The sequence below is a fragment of the Chamaea fasciata genome, unplaced genomic scaffold (genome assembly GCF_029207755.1).
Source record: "Chamaea fasciata isolate MVZ Bird 193981 ecotype frontalis unplaced genomic scaffold, bChaFas1.0.hap1 SCAF_16, whole genome shotgun sequence".
Classification (NCBI taxonomy): domain Eukaryota; kingdom Metazoa; phylum Chordata; class Aves; order Passeriformes; family Sylviidae; genus Chamaea; species Chamaea fasciata.
In genome coordinates this window covers 12,723,039-12,739,128 of record NW_027094101.1, presented here as the reverse complement: position 1 = coordinate 12,739,128, position 16,090 = coordinate 12,723,039, and the positions used below count along the sequence as shown (strand labels likewise).

General features: G+C 42.3%; 1 protein-coding gene across 14 annotated transcripts in view; it reads left to right on the top strand.

Moving 5' to 3' along the window:
- Positions 1-16,090, top strand: part of RBFOX1 (RNA binding fox-1 homolog 1) — a 1,151,565-nt gene that overhangs the window by 462,333 nt on the left and 673,142 nt on the right. Inside the window, exon 1 of one of the 14 annotated variants that reach the window (XM_066197701.1) lies at positions 9,973-10,249. The exons of the other annotated variants lie outside the window; for them this stretch is intronic. The gene's annotated coding sequence lies outside the window, so the exon portion shown is untranslated. Of the gene's footprint in view, positions 1-9,972; positions 10,250-16,090 lie in introns of those variants that run through there. 14 annotated transcript variants of the gene reach the window in all.

Below are 16,090 nucleotides of genomic sequence, written 5' to 3'. Positions count from 1 at the left end.
TCATTAAAGAATTTACTGACGACCAAAGTGGTCATTTCACATGGACGGCAGAATAATTTCCAACACTGAGGAGAAAAATTGCACACAATTTTTGGCTCATTTCTTCAGGAGCTGGAAGTGCTGTGTGGATTGTTTCCAGCGCTGCCCGAGGGGGGGCCTGGGACAGACCACGAGGGCACTTGCTGGATTAAAAAAGCTGATTTGTGGAATTAGAGCTGAGATATGAAAAATGGCTCAGGGAGGAATTGGTGCCTGTTCCAGGGGTATAAAATAAATTCTTTATTTCCCTTGAATAATGGCTCCAAATGCCAGTGGAGGGTTGCAGCCTGTTGTTGCCAGGTGATGATGGATCTCCTGGGATGGAGGAGCCTTCCTGCTTGGCATCATCTCTGGGATCAGGGAGGAGAAGGAGAGGCAGGAAATATGCAGGGCTGAGCTGGTGTGTTTCCCTTCTGAAGGCATTCCTGTGATACCTGAGTGGGGCCCAGGTGGCTGTTGATGGTCCCTGGCACCAGGCAAAGCCAGTTGTGCTGGCTTTGGCAACAAGCAGTGTCCTTAAGGGGAAGGGCATGGATCGGTTTTTTTGTAAATAAAGAACAAAAATGCAGTTTGTTAATTGAGTGTGAGGGGAGAAATAGCATGAAAAGAGAAAGATTAAATATCATGTGCTTTATTTTTGATAAAATAAAAGAATTTTAATAAAAAAGTTCTTTGGCTTAGTGCCAAGAATTTTTTTTTTCTGCAGTAGTAAATCATTGTGGCTTACATTCTCATGCTCTATCAATCCAAACACATCAGATATTTGGAAGTTGCTATATTAAAAGCTTTTAGGGATGCAGAAGTGGGGGTTTTTAACATGTGATTTCAGTTCTCCGTACTCTGGTTTCAGTTCCATTCACACTCATATGTTTGGGTGGGATCTGTATATCAGTTACATATTCTCTGACTGTCATTAAAAGTTTGGGCAGTGTCATAGTGGATGCATAAACCAGCAGTTTAGTTCTGTGTGGGAGGAAATTCTGAGCCAAATGTACCAGAGGGGCTGTGGTTTGTGTTTGTCCATCAAGCCCTACAGTTACAGGCACAGGCTGAGGTACCTACACACACATTTAACTGGGGGAAATACACAATGCTCTGGCCACTGCCTGTATTTTAACAGGCTGGAGCATTGCCCTTTGCAACAGCTTCCCAGTGCTTTCATTTTTTCCTTTGTCCAGCTCCACCAAATGCCTTGGTATCCTTTTTGGATATTCCATTCTTGCTTTTTGTAGCAGTTGAGGAAAGTTGTTAAAAGCTGTTCCTTTGGTGTGGGTGCTGTGCTGGGGCTGCTCAGCACCCATTCGTGGAAATAATTCTCTCTCAGTGGGAGAGAAATACGTGGCAAGCCTTTCTCTCTGTGCCCCTAAACCCTCCAGTAAGATAGTTTGCTCTCCTGAACGTTAAACGTGGAAGGATGAAGGGAGATGTTCACTGCTGCTGCACTGGGAGAATCTCTAACAGGTGTGACAGGAGGCTGTGCTGAGCATCCATCCCGAAAATGCCAGGATTCTGGTGTTAGGCAGGATTGTGCTGTGGCCCTAAATCCCTCTGAGGCTCAGTGGTATCATCAGCTGCATCTTTGCTGGAAGAAAATCCGAAATTCAAGGTATTTTTATACCTTGCAGAATGTGCAGAGTGGAAACTTGTGAGTTTTGCATAACTGGGGATGTTTCTCATACAAATATTATCACTGTTCATCAAGAGAACTTCAATCTCGGAGGGAGTTAATTTTAAGCAAAATGAAAGTAAAATGGCCAAAGGATAGCAGTCATTAATGGACCTTTGGCTTTATGAATTGCTTGCAGTGTTTTAGTAGGATGGGAACTGTTCAAGGGGAAAAAAGTCCTACTTGCCATTATTTACCCTAGGTGCATTTTGCTTCTGGTCCCTGTGTAGTTGTTTAAATAAAATAGATTTGTTTACAAAGTAATCCAAGGTTATTTGATGAGTCTTAGTTACTGTACTAAATTCAAGGGGTTGGAGAAGAAATTATGATATTTTTTGCTTTTATGATATGGCTTTAATTTATTTTCTTTCCTCCCCCCTCTGCAATTTGATTTCCAAAGTGAGCTGCAAAGTGACTTATCAGTGTCTGATTTCACCTGCGGTTTGTCTTCTTTCAGTGACCCAAACCTGACCAGTTATTATTGTTTCAATCCTAATTTTGGCCCACTTGAAATCAGCTGTTAATGTAACACTGCACTGTCTGCTCAGATACTCTTAACGTGCAGAATGGGAACTGAAGCTTCCTCCTTTGACTCCTGAGATGCCTTGGCTGATATTTTTCTGTAGCTCTTCTTCTCTTACCACATTCTGTTATTATCTTCTCTACCTTATCAGCACCTCACTGAAGCGTTATTATACTAAAAATATCTATTTTTAATATATTACCAGGCAAACTTTTCAAGCTTCTTCAGAGCTTTAAAAACCTTGTGCCTTTGAACTACTTCTGCCACAGTAGTTTTAATGAAGCTACACAGAACGGGGAACATGATTCCTTTAAACATCAGCATTTCTTGGCAGAATGGAAAGATGAATAGATGAAATCCCTTGGAGGCCGTGGAACTTTTCCCATTAATTGTAATGATTTTGGATAGAAACCACAGAAAGAGAAGAAATAAGTGTAACAATTGATATAATTGGATGTATAAAGGGATGCTAGTAGGAGTTCTGTGAAGAATTCTTTCTCTCAGGAGCAAAGGGGCTGTGACGGGATGCCTGGACCCTGGGCAAACAGCACGGTGCAGTCCCAGAGTGGAAGGGCTGCTTTGCAGAATATTATTACAAACAGACCCTGTAAAATTGGTGTTGATGAAAGCCCTTTGAAATCGTGCTGCATTGTACCAGGGAAGAAATATAGCAAAACTTTTTTTTTTTCAATTATTATTCCTAGATGTATCAGTATATTAATTGACATTATCTAGCAACAGGAAAAAATGCTTTGTCTGAGGAAATAACACTGGATTTTTCAGGTAATGCTTTTGTATTTGGTCTTTGACAAGTCTCACTGAATATTTTTGCACTGCTGATGGGTTGATATATGTATGGAATAGACAAAAGCCTTTTTCTCCTCATCTGTGAATAACTTGCATAATTAGGAAAATAAATATTTTAGGATGGTTTGAAGGTCGATTTTAGCTTGGTTCTCTCCATCAGAGAGTGAGCACTATTAACCTGGGCGTGGACTAATCCTGGAGGAGTTGCTGATCAGTCCCACTGCGCTCACAGCTGTCTCCTGCACAGCCCTCCTGTGGGTTTACAGCATTCTGATGAATTGAAATCAGTGTTGGTAACGTGATAGAAACTCATGCCCCAAACCCAGGAGCTGACAGCGATTTGCTGCAATTTGTGTGTGTTGTGTCTTGTCTGTTTTGAGTGTTAGGGTGTTTTCTTACTGACCTTCCAAAGATGTTAAAACAAAGGGGATAAGCACATACTGTGGCTTTTCTGGCATTTTAATCTCTTTTGGCCAGTGGTTCAGTTAATTACATGTCACTATCACAGGATTATTCTGTCCCTTTTGATACCAGGCAAGGAATAAATGTAAAATGTATCAGCCAGAACCATTGAACCAGGTGTGTAGTCTTTGGCCAGTGGTGCTGAAAGATAAAGTGCTATGTTTACAATTCCAATTTAAAAAGTTTATTGAAGTTACAGAGGAATTGCATTGATTTCAGTACATTGGTTGGAGTGAAAACTGAGACTCTTAGGACAAAAAAACCCAGGCTTAAAACACTGCTAGGGATGACATTTTGGAACTTCTAGGCAATATTTTAAATAGGAATCACCCCCCTGCACAGTTACCCCAGGGCCTCCCTGATAGCACATGAGAATAGAAACTATTTGAATTGGAGACAAAATAACAATTTGTAATTCCTGTGCAGAACACAAGGCCTCGCCATCAGGACTTGTTTCTGAAGAGATTTATACATGGAAACTGTGGTTGTGATTAATAGATGGCTCCAGGCTGTTTTAGTGTAACAGTGACTGTGCTATAAACAGGACTGGGAAAAAATGATTACCTTTAATAGGGTAGCAGCTGTAAGGGTGCCTTTATATTAAGTGACTTAATGAATACTGATCTGGAAGCAATAAATCAAAATGCAAACAATCTACTCTAATCAAGTAAGCAGAATATTTCAGATACCTAAATTATATTAAATGAACACTTCAATCAAGGTCCGTGGCTGCACGTGTTCTTATGTTTAATCAAGTTACTGTTGGTGTAACATCGCTTTTGGGATATATAGATTTAACACACTCTTGTTTCTTCTTTGCTTTTCTTGGTTTTTCCATTTGGGTTTTTTTTATTTGTTTGTTTGACATGAAGAAATTGCTTGCAGAATAATTAATAATCCCTGGTAAATCCTGTCCTCTACTGAAGGGTATTCTTCTGAAGAGTGATCAATGAGGTTATTGTTAAAGGTGTTGCAGCAGCTTCTTCAGGTAGGTGTAGCTCTGTCTGAATGTCTGTATTTACAAATTTATTTGGTGGAAATATGTGTGGGCACACTGCATGCTAGTGTGTGCCAGGCCTGTGCACACCCAGGGCATGGCAGGGCAGAAATAAACCGTGACAGTGCCAGCATTTGCTGGCAAACCAATAGTTGTGCTCGCACTGTAAATACACCGCATGGAAATGAAAAGGAAATGACATTTTGTCTGCTGGGGTTCTGATTCTGGAGTCCCTTGTGGGATTCTGGGTGTGTCTGTCACAGTTCCAGTGCAGGTCCTGGCCCTTCAGACATCCCTGGGCATAGAAAAAGGAGGAGTTTCCGCAAAGAATTTGCAATTCAAAGTCAGAAGTCTCCTGGAAAGGTGTTGGTCTCACCTTGTTTAGGAAATATTTGTTCGTCCTGGCTTTTAGTTTATTCGCTGACCAAATTCCACACCTGCAAGCCAGAGGGAGACAATGGTTCAGGGGGGCACTGGTATTTCTGTTCAGGCATTGCCTGAAAATCCACCACTGGAGAATTAATAACTGTCTTGTATTTTCTTGATTTGTACTTAGCATTTCTTGGTTCTATTTATTTGCTTGGGATTTTTGTGTGGGTGTGGTTTGGTTTTGTTTTGGGATTTTTTTAGAAGTGGAAAATAATACCTGCGAGGCATCTGCAGCTGATTAAAATATTCAGAGGCCCTCAATATTTGTCTCTTCCCTTGATTTTGGGAACAGATTGCTGGGTTTGCCTCAAGAATCATTCATCTCTGGTTCCTGGTGTCTCCAGTTTTGTCTGGGATCAGAAAGGTGCTTGATCTGCTGCTTGAGAGTTTCCCAAAAGCAAACTAGATTCAGAAAAGCCGAAGTGGAAGAAATCAAAAGCTGATTCTATTTTGTAGGCAGCTCCCAGGGCTGTGAGTAGCTGGTGAGGGTCTGCACTGTCTGTCGGCAGGGGAAGGAGGGTGGAAATGCAGCTCCAAGAGCTGGGCTGTGCCTGGATGGACACCCCAGGAGAAGGGGCTGTTGGAGCCCCAGGGTGGGAATGCAGCTGCACAGGCTGCAGAACAGGCAGGATGTGGGAAAACTGCAGGAAGAAATCCAGAACTGCTGCTTCTGCATTAGGCAGGCACAGATCGAGAGCCTGAGCTCTCACTGAGGTACCTCCTGAGGTCTTGGCTTTGCTGAGACACCTTTTTATCGGCCCAAAGGTAAAAATAAATGGTATCAACTAAAACTGGTCCAACCTTTATGGCTGTGGTTGTCCCTAAACACAGCACTTGCATGGGATGCCCTCGTGGAGATGTCAGGGGTCGGCATTCAATGCATTTAGTTAAAAAACACCGTGAAGGAAACAGTGGAGCTGCACTGAGCTGATTTTCCTGTGTATCCAGCCCTACAGATATTAAGCAACAGAAAGCATAAGGGAACTTGAGGCTTTCTGCTTTGTTTTGAAAAAGAATTGTTTCTGGGTTTTTTTCCTGTTGTTCCAGTGCCAGGGCACCAGCACAAAGCCTGTCAGAGTTCAAGCAGCATCTGGATGATGCTCTCAGTCACAAGAGTTTGTTTTAGGAAGATCTGCAAGGAGCAGGGACTTGGATACAGTGGGTCCCTTTTTATTCTGTTCTCTGATTCTAGCTAAACTGTGTACACCAAGGGTTCAGGCTGTGATTTACTTCAAACTTTGTACTAAAAACTGAGAGAGAACTTTGTTCTGGGAGGAGAGCTGGTCCTCAGTTCTCCAGACTGCAATTCTGGTTAACCCAAACTGGAGGCCAGTATAAAAGTGTCCGCTAAAATTGCCCCAGCGTTTTTCAGCTTTCATTTGTATTAAATAAAAATGCAACCGCAGTCACGACTTCCAGTACTGTAAACTCTGCGAGTCCCTTTCATGTCACTTCTGAATGTTGCTTACTTCCACTTGAAAAAAGAACAAAAGCTGTTTTCCTGCTTTTAAAGGGATGTTTCTGCAGAGCCCAGAGCAGGCCCCAAGCAGTTGAGAGTGCAGGGAGTTGTTCCTGGGGAGCCTCTCCTTTCTGGGCAGCGCTGGTGATGTTACTGCAGCTGACAGCAGCTTTTACAGCCAGTCTGGGGAGCTGCAAAGGCCACGGGCTGGAAACTGCCGTGAACAGTGCCTCTGGTTTGTGAAAGCTGCACATCCTTTGCGACGGAATTCCCCCTAACAGATAACGCAGGGCAAAAGTTAAAAATGTTACCGTGGGAGGGGATGTAGGTTAAAGTGCCTTTATACTTGTTAATCCTTTTATTCTCTCCGAATTAAAGTCCATCTTGAAAAAAACCCCCAATCATTCACGTCCTGGAGTTATTTCCCTTTTGTTGTTTTCATGATCAGAAGTCACACATTTCTCACCGAGATGGTCTTTTGAGGTGTTTCAGCACACTGAAGTTTATTTGAGTAATGCATCCTAACACTAATGCCTTGGGAAGTGTCCTGTGGCACAAATGCTGGCTGCTTTGCTCTGCTCCCAGCGATAATTGTGCAATTAATAATTAATAATCCTGAGAAGGGACAGCTTCTTCCTGTCTAGGGCCTGGAGCTCATTTTCAGTTTGATCCTGAAAGAGAGGCAAAGTCCCAGGCATGCACAGAGATCCCACCAGTAAACAGCCTTTAGCTGGTTCTGTGAGCACCTCTCCACTCCAAAAGTGGAATCTTGTGGTAAATGAATATTAAATGAACATTGCAAAGTTGGGAGCAGCATTTTGCTGGTGTCTGTGCTGGCTGGGGTGTGCTGTGTACCCACAGAGCTGTGTCGCAGTCCTGCACCCCTTAATTAATTTATCCGAGATAAATGAACAGAATTAATTGCTTTCAATAAGATGGGATTTTTGTTAGTGATTTATCCAAAAGATATATTTGGTTCTAAATTGTGGGGAATTTTTAACTTGATGGTGTGTAAAGTGTCTTTTTTCTAACTCTCTGAAAGGATGGCTGAGTGGAACAAGTTAGGGAAGGTTTGTCAAATTTGTTGCATTGCTGTAATTACGTGACAGACCAAATTATTGACTGGGATTGTGGAGATGAGGTTTGGGGTTTGGGTTTTTTTTGTATTTTATGCTCTTGTATTTTCTACTGGCTGCATTGAAAATGGTCATTTCTGCTGAATTTTAGATTTTAAAATTTAAAAAATCCTGTCCTTTCTGAAGTAACTTCTGTGAGAGTAGGGAGGGAGGTTCTCAGAGGAGCCATTTGTGGTCCCCTAATGGTAAATGCTTGCACTCAGGTTGGAACTATATTGAAGAGGTTCCTTTTCCTCATGACTCCTCAACCCTGATTCAGAGAATCTGTACAGGAGGGAGGGAATGCCTCTCAGAGCAAAAATCACCTCCTGAATTAAAAAAAGTGGTGGGTTTTGGTTTTTTTTGTTGTTTTTTTTTTTGGGGTTTTTTTTTTTTTTTGGTTTGTGGTTTTTTTTTTTTTTTGTTTTTGTTTTTTTTTGTTTTTTTTTTTTTTTTTGTTTTGTTTTTGGTTTTGGTTTTGTTTTTGTTTTTTTTTTTTTTCCCCAGACCTTTTTCAGCCCTTTATTCATCCCTTCATTGTCTTAAAAAATCTGCATTGCAATGACAGCAAATGGAAAAGTAAAACCCTGGTAAGGTGATGGGAACAGATGCTGAACTTCACTCCCTTTGAATGCATGGCTTCCCAAGGCAGCCAGAAAGTTTCTCCTGAATAATAAAGTGAACTCTGCATTCTCTGTGTTGGCTTTCTGTTTGTTCTGTCTCAGTTTGCCCAATGCACTGGGGGTGAGTGGAGCCTGAGTGCCTGGAAGGATTATAGATATGCTTTAATAAATTAAACAGATCTGTTTTTCTATCGTTATAAACCCAATACTTTTTATTGATTCATGCAAGCCTCAGAGATTCTTTGCCTCTGAAGGAAAGAGAATTTAATGAAAATACATAATTTGGCAGTAAGGATGTTTTTTGCTCTCACCTCTCACTTTTTTGTTTGTTTTTCCCTTATTCTAGCAGTTGTAGCAAGTGTAAAGTTGTGGTACTGATGATCCTGGCAGCAAAAAGGGTAATGGTTTCTTTCTGGGTGTGTGAGAAGGTGGGAAATAATGCAAACAGAAAAGCAGCTTGAAGCAATTAGGTGAGTTAGTCTGGAATAAAGGGGCGCAAGTGTTCTCCAGGAACACACTATTTCTGGAACAAGTTACAGATGGAAAAAAGGCCCCAGGAGATTTTCACTTCCATTATGGTTCACCTGTGCATCCCAGGACCTCATAAAAATACTATTTCTGGAAGGGAATCTCACTTCAATGGTTTATCAATATACATATCACCTTGATAGAAATAACATTCTGTGCATAGCACATTAAACAATTTAGGTGTTTTAAGTAAAACTGTTTATCTGAAAACTCAGCAGGTTTGCAGATTGGTGTCACAAGGTACTGAGGAAATGGCATCAAGCAACTCACTTTATTCTAATAGTCATTTTATTTTTGACTTGGCACAGATGAATAAGGGGAATGGAAAATATTACAGCTGCCATGTTCCTTTCCTCTCCCATCTTCTCTTGAATCATACATGAAATTAAAAATACATTTTCTACACATATGTACCTGTTAAAATGGTAAAAGTTGAAACTAGAATGATAATGTGAACAGTGACTAGATACAAATTTCCTAGGCTGAGTTTCAGAGTCACAGTAATTTTTTTAGGCTGAATTTTAATTGCTCATCTTGTAATGAAGGACCTTTTTTCCTTCCCTCCAACCACATTTATTCATTTTGAGACTATTCCAAAGTGGTTTGTTGCGTCAGCTTGGTGGGGTTTGTTCTATCCACGTATCTTTGCTAATATTTTCTTAGCCATTGTTTCATGTGCTCTGTGGTAGGTATTGGAGAAATCATTGAGTCCTTACAAATTAAAATTGCATTTGATTGCAAGACCAGTGCCCTGAGAAAAAGGCTGCACTGAGATCTGACCAGACCTTGCGGGAACACCAGAAATTCGACAGAGTGGTGCCTTCCCACAAGTTTTTGATGACAGGAAGAGTTTTGTATTTTCTTAGGCACCAAAGTTGATCAATTACATGTAAATTCGGAGGAAATCCAGACTTCCTTCTTTCTAGAGTTTATGTACTACAGGGGTTTGTGATAGGATTTGAGGACTCTCAAATTTTGCTGTGCTTCAAAGGAAGCATTCCCCAACAATAACCCAGCTGGCTTTAAACCCACAGCCCCAGCAAGGGCAGGTCTGAAATCTGTGTTGGTTGTTTTACCTCCTGGACCAGCTGGGGGTGAGGGTGAGAAGCTGATGAACCCAAAGGATACAAATAGAAAGGTTGGGATCTTGTTAATCCTTGATTATTACAGCGAACAGCTGTGTAGGTGAAAAATGGGAAGTCAGGGTGTAACTTGCGGCCATTTTATCCATAAAATCCAGTATTTTATACACTGGCCTCAGAGCTGCAAGGAGCTGAACCCAAACACACAAACAGGGTCTGTGAAAACCAAGAGGAACGAGGCACTGGTTTGATTTGTTTTGCCGCGTCAGGACTGTAAATACAGCAGAAGTCTGACCTAAAATCAACTTGAGTACAGAAGAAGTGGGTGCAGGTTGTGCCTCACCTCTTCAACACCCGTGCCTCAGCTGGAGAGGGAAAGGAAAGGCTCCTCAGGACTGTGGCACACACTTCATTTATCTGCAGGGGCCAAATGGCCCGGCCAGCACCAGTGAAACCAGGCTCCTGGGCAGGCAGAGAATAACTCCAAAGTAAACAGCATGCAAGGCCTTTTGAAAGCAGGTAAGCTCTTTATTAGCCCCTGGCACAGCCTGCTGGGGTTGTATTCAGATACAGGACAGGCTCCATCTCGTTCAGTATATGCATTTCTGATGTCAAGCCACACTCATGACTCTGTTGCAATTTGAAATGCAAATTAGTATGCCACACGTAACCTTCTAACTATTTGTGTTTCTTACTGGCTTGAAATAATTTGCTGTGGCATTTGGATGTATGGAAATAAAGTCTTTTAAATGCCATAAAATGATACGCTGATGAAATACTATTTAATGGTAGCTGTGAGTGATTTGGTGTTGATGTTTAAGGATGTATTTGTGGATGTAGGTAGACTATAAAATAGTTCAACACAACATGAATGAAAGGGAGAATGCTATTCTGCCTGATACCTACTACTTTTATAGTTAATTTACGTATTGCTACCACTTCTGTACAAAGAAAATGAATGGAATCCCTCACTCAGCATGTCCTGGGATTTGGGAATGGATCTCTTCAACAGCTGAAGAGGAGATTTGTGTGTGGGCTGCTGTGCTTCACTTCCTTCAGAGCCTTCTCTCTGCTTTCCAGTGCAGAGGGAAATGTTTCCACAGGTGAACCAGGGGTGTTCCTCTCTACTGGGGCCACGTCCTGCTTTGCCTGGGCTGCAGCTGGTGCAGGGCTGTGTGCTGGGTTTGGGATGAGAACACTGCTGGTCACACAGCCAGGGATCAGCTGGTGCGGAGCAGGGCTTGCAGTGAGGCAGGGAGTGCTCAGCCTCTCACACTGCCCTGGCAGGGAGGAGAGAGGGCACAGGAGGCTGGGAGGGGGCACAGCCATCCCAGGGGATGTTCGGAGCACTGGGCATCATGCTCAGCTTGGAGGGGAGAGCTCAGGCACTGCCTGGGCACTGCTCAGTTAGTGGGGAATGACTTTCATTTGTATCACTTGTTTGTCTTGGGGTTTATTTCTCTCTTCCTTTCTTTTCTTCTCTCCTCTCTCTCTCTTTTTTTTTTTTTAATTGAAATTTCTTATTCTATTTCAGTTATTAAATTGTTCTGCTCCAATTCATGATTTTTCCTGCTTTTCCCCCTCCCATTCTCTCCCCCATCCTCCCTGGTGGGGAGCGAGCAGGTGGACTGAGTTGGCAGTGGGGTTTAAACCGTGCCAGGCCAGGAGGTGCTGAAATGGGTCGTGGTCCTTGCTTTGTATCTAGACAGAGACCTCCTGCTCTGATTTCAGATTTGGGCTCAGCTCAGGTGTTCTTGTTATGGCCAACAACCAGAGAACAGTTTGCCATCATCCCACTGCAGTCACTGACAGGTTATTGCCTGTGCTTCATCCCCACATCCAAACACTGTGGAAGCATTGACATGTGCAGCTGGGCTGATTTTCAGCCCAGAGCTCTTTGCATTTCCTGGCCAGCGCACTTCAAGGCTCCCACAGCTCCCTGTGCTTTGGTGGCAGCAGCAGCAGCTCCTCCTGTGCCTGTGCACAGACAGGGAAAGAGCTTTAGAAGTTCTGGTGTCTTTCATCTCCCAGTCTCCCCATCTCATTCTGAGATTCAAGATCTAGCCTAGTTTCATTTTCTGCCTTTCCTCACAAAAGTACTCAGGTAAAGAGCCTTTATTTCCATTCTGATGCTCCCATCCTGCCTTCTGAAACTACCTCCGGTTCCATAAAAAAAGGACATTTCCAAGAAGTGCAGATGCATATACACGAATTGAAGCTCTTGGTGTTTGGACTGAGTGACGCTGGCTGTGTGTTTTCAGCTGTTTGAACAGTCACGATTGGTGCGTGGCGTGTCCTGATCCTCTGATGCTGCTGTGGACAGAGCTGCTCTTTCTCCTCTGGCAAAATCGGTTTTTCTAGGTATTCATTTTCTAAATGTCTTTGTTGAGTGATTTCACACTCTTATATAGAGCTTTCCATAAAGCTAATTTTCTCTTTCTATTCTAGCATGATACAGAATAAATAAATAAAACTCTGTTTTAGAGTGCTGGCTCCTGCAGTGGGTTTGTGTTTCCTGGGTGTGACACCCCAGTGACCTGCTCAGATCAACTGTTTGCTGCCACAGTGTGGGTTTTACAGAGGAGTAATTAATACCTCATTTGACCTGCCATGCCAAAACTTCCACCTTGCTTCACTGTGCAATGGAATACCTATCAGGAGGTGAAATCTCAGGAATTTATTTCGGTCCTCTCTTTCAAAGATTTATCAAGTTTTAACATGCTGTCCAGTTCTCTCTGCCAAAATGTCTTCCAGCAGTAAAAAATCTGCTGTTAGTTGGCTGCAGACTTTTGGGAAGATGCTCAGATTTTAGAGCTTGTGATGTTATCAGTAAACAAAATGATTTAGACCTTGCTGCACAGTTCAGCTATTAATAATGATTTGATCAGTTTTGTCAGTGCCTTAATTTGCCACATAGATAAAAATCCCTTACATTCGTGTCTGTCACCTGTGGGCAGCTTTCTGCTTGTGAGCCTGACATTTTATTCTGTCACGCTATGGAATTTAGTTTTCTTTTTCTCTGTAGTGAAAAAGGAAAATCATTCTGTAGGTGAGATTCCCTCCCCTGCCCAGGTCCCAGGCACACTGCACGGGCAGGAGGAGAAAGCTCTTCCATACTCCCACCACCTGAGTAAAGAACACAGCCAAAATCATTGTCTGTGGCACAGGGCTGGGAGCAAAACATTCCATCAAGTCCAAACTCATCAAAACCTGTAGTATTGCAGGAGCTAAAGGAGGGAAAACCGAAGCCTGGTTCTTAAATGACACCCATCAATGGCAGAGGTGAAGGCAGGCAGCTGCTTTGTTGGCTTTAAAATCTTAATTTGAGTGACTTGTTTTGTCTGTGCTTTGTCCTCCACTGCAAATACAATTTTACCAAAGAAGTCTCTTTGAGAGAAGGGGTTCTCAAAGCTGACAAAAATTTGAAGTTAAATACCAAATATGAGTTCTTTGTAACTTCCCTGGCATGAACTGGTCAAATTTAGAATGTTTCTCTGTTGGCTGGGTTATATTTCCGTAGGTGAAGCACAAGAAATATTTCTATTTTTTTAGTAGCCAGGCTGGGGGTTAATGTGTGGCTGTCACCAAATTCAAATTTCGCAGGGACCCAAATTTCCACCATTCCCGTAATGAGGTGGGAAGCTCCTGTATTTCCTTTCACTTTTAGGGCTGTGCTCCTCAGTCCTCCTGGGATGGCACCGCTCCAGTCAGGGTGGCACTGCCTGCTCTGAGGATCCTCACTGGAGGAGAGCAGTCAGTTGGGATGAGCAGAAACCCAAAGCAAAGCCCACTGACCTGCAGCAGCTTTGCACCACTGACACTGCTCACAGGGATTTCTGGTTTACTCCGCTGGCAAGCTGCATTGATATATGCTGCATGGTCCTTAGATAAAGGGAAGCCAAATTTGGCTTTCCATTTCTCACAGCAAAAAGAGACACTCGATACTTCAAAAGTATCACTTCATTTGTTATGGTGAAATCAAGCCTTAAACACAGTGGTGAGCAGATAAAGTAACTGTTTTGAGAATTAATTGAAAGTCAGGTAGGACAGGGATAAGAAAATTCAAATTACTTCCAAATGCTTGCTGTTTATAGTTGGATTTACTACATAATATAATTTAAATAATCTGCAAATTCTTTATATGTTTTTGATGCCAAAGCTATCACTGATCTCTCCTGACCCTCTCCTGGTATATGTCTGTGATTTTGCTCTGGAAACATTGATAGAAATCAGTAAAAAGGGGCTGCTCTATATGTGTGCATTTGTGTTAAATACCTGATTTAAATTTTATAATCTTCTCTTGTAAGAATTTATTTATTTATTCTTTTTGTTCTGCACATTTTGCAGACAAATTTATTTTCTTTTTCAAGGTGCAGAGATGTAGAGCCCCTCCCTCCATCCCTAAACTGAACTAAACCCATCAGTTGTTACAACACCAGTAAATAATTTGGGCTGGATTATGTGAGGGTATGGTAATTATGATGGTGAGAACTTTTCTGCCTCCGTTTTTATGCCTAAAATGGTTCCTCCAGCTGATTTTACAACCTAGGCGATCCATTCTTCATCTTCTTTTATTATCACTTAACATTGCAGATTTTTGTCTCTGTTGTTACTGATATGGAATTTCTTTAGACTGGGTTGTGTTTGCATCAGCAAAATCTGTGAAATTCATTATATACACAGCTAAAAAGAAAATGGAAAATACACACTTACATTGGTTCCAGGAACTATAAATTTATTCGAGCAGTAACATTATTTCAAAGTGATTTCTTGTCTAAGATAAAATTATTTTAAAAACATGGGGTTTTTTTCTTAAAATAGTTGAAAATGTATTTTCAGTAATATATTACTTTGACAGCAAAAAGTAGATTAAATAAAATCTGAACCTGATGAAGAGGAAGGAAGGAACGGGGTAATTTAGAACTGAAATTATTCTGGAGCTGATCTTTAAATATTTCCAGGGAAGGAGCTTGCTGTGGGATTTGGAGCTGCAATGCTTCAGGCAGCTGTAGAATCCATTTCTCCTAAGTGACAATGCCACTGGATTTCAGTGCCTCACTTTGGAATGGAGTGCGTAATTGTGCTTCCTAGAGTTTTCTCCTCGATGATGAGGGATCACAAACAGTGGTGTGCACTTTGGGAGAGTTTATAGGTAAATAAAGCCATTCAGAGTGTTTTATTTAAAACAGTGTCCTGTCATGCCTTGCATTCTGTGTGTTGCAGAGCCTGGTGCACATGTGTTGTTGCTGTTCCTGAATTGAATTCAGATTTCCTACTTACTCTGGGAGAGAGGTGAATTTTGTTCCCAGCTGTTGCTGCCTCCTCTCACATCTTGTTCCTCCTGTTGATGGAGAGGTTTCCTTAGCTCATGATTTTCATTCATCCTCTGGATCCTGAGCACATGACTGGAGTGTCTTTCTAAGGAGCGGAGTGGTGCAAGCCAAGTTCTTTCACCAGCAGTTGTTTTGGAATTTTGTTAATGCCATCAGACTTCTCAGGCACAAATTATTCAGTTCTGTGCTGTATAATGAGCTCAGCTGAACTAAATGAGTTCCTTGTAGAGCTGCCATTGCCAGTGAAATGATGCTCAGATGAGCTCCATTCAGAGCAATCTGAGCCACAGGTTATGATCTCACACTTTAAAATAAGGTGTTGGGATCTCCTCTTGGACTGAGAGAGAGGATTTGTTTGAGAATCACAGGATTTTAACAGGATGGTGTCTTGCTAATTGGGTTTTTGGTGTTCTGGGTTCATCTCTGCCTGATTCATTGCAGCATCAACCAGTTAAACCTTTCACCTGAGCCTTTCCTGGGGCTTTACCTGGGGAAGGTGAGAGCTGGATGTGTGGAGAGGGCAGGATGGATCATTTTGGAAAGGCTCACAAAGGAAGTTTGGGGTTTGTTTTTGCTGGCCCACAGGCCCATGTCACCTGTGCACAGCGTGTGGGGTTTTGTTTGGGTCTCTCAGTCTCGGGGGCCTTTCCTGCAGGGAGACAATGGCTCAGACCAACCCTGGGAGTGCCTCCCTGAGCAGTGGGTGAGGCAGAGCACAGCCTGTGTGCAGCTGCCCAAGGATGCAGCAGCAGTGACCCCCTCCAGCCCCAGGGCTGTGTGTGCGTGTGGGGAAGTGTGAGAAATGGATCTGTGGAGGATTCTCAAAGCCTGACTGAAAGCTCAGAGTCTTGTACATGTGTCTGCAAAGTCTGAGATAAAGTGTGCTGACTTTGAAAGGCCATGGAATAGGACAGACGTTGCTGAGAGAGAAATTGAACCAGAAACAAGTTTCAAACGATGGCCTTGCAAACAGACCAGATATTTTGGAGAATTAGAACTGTGAAAGATGCGTTGTAGCAAGGCCACA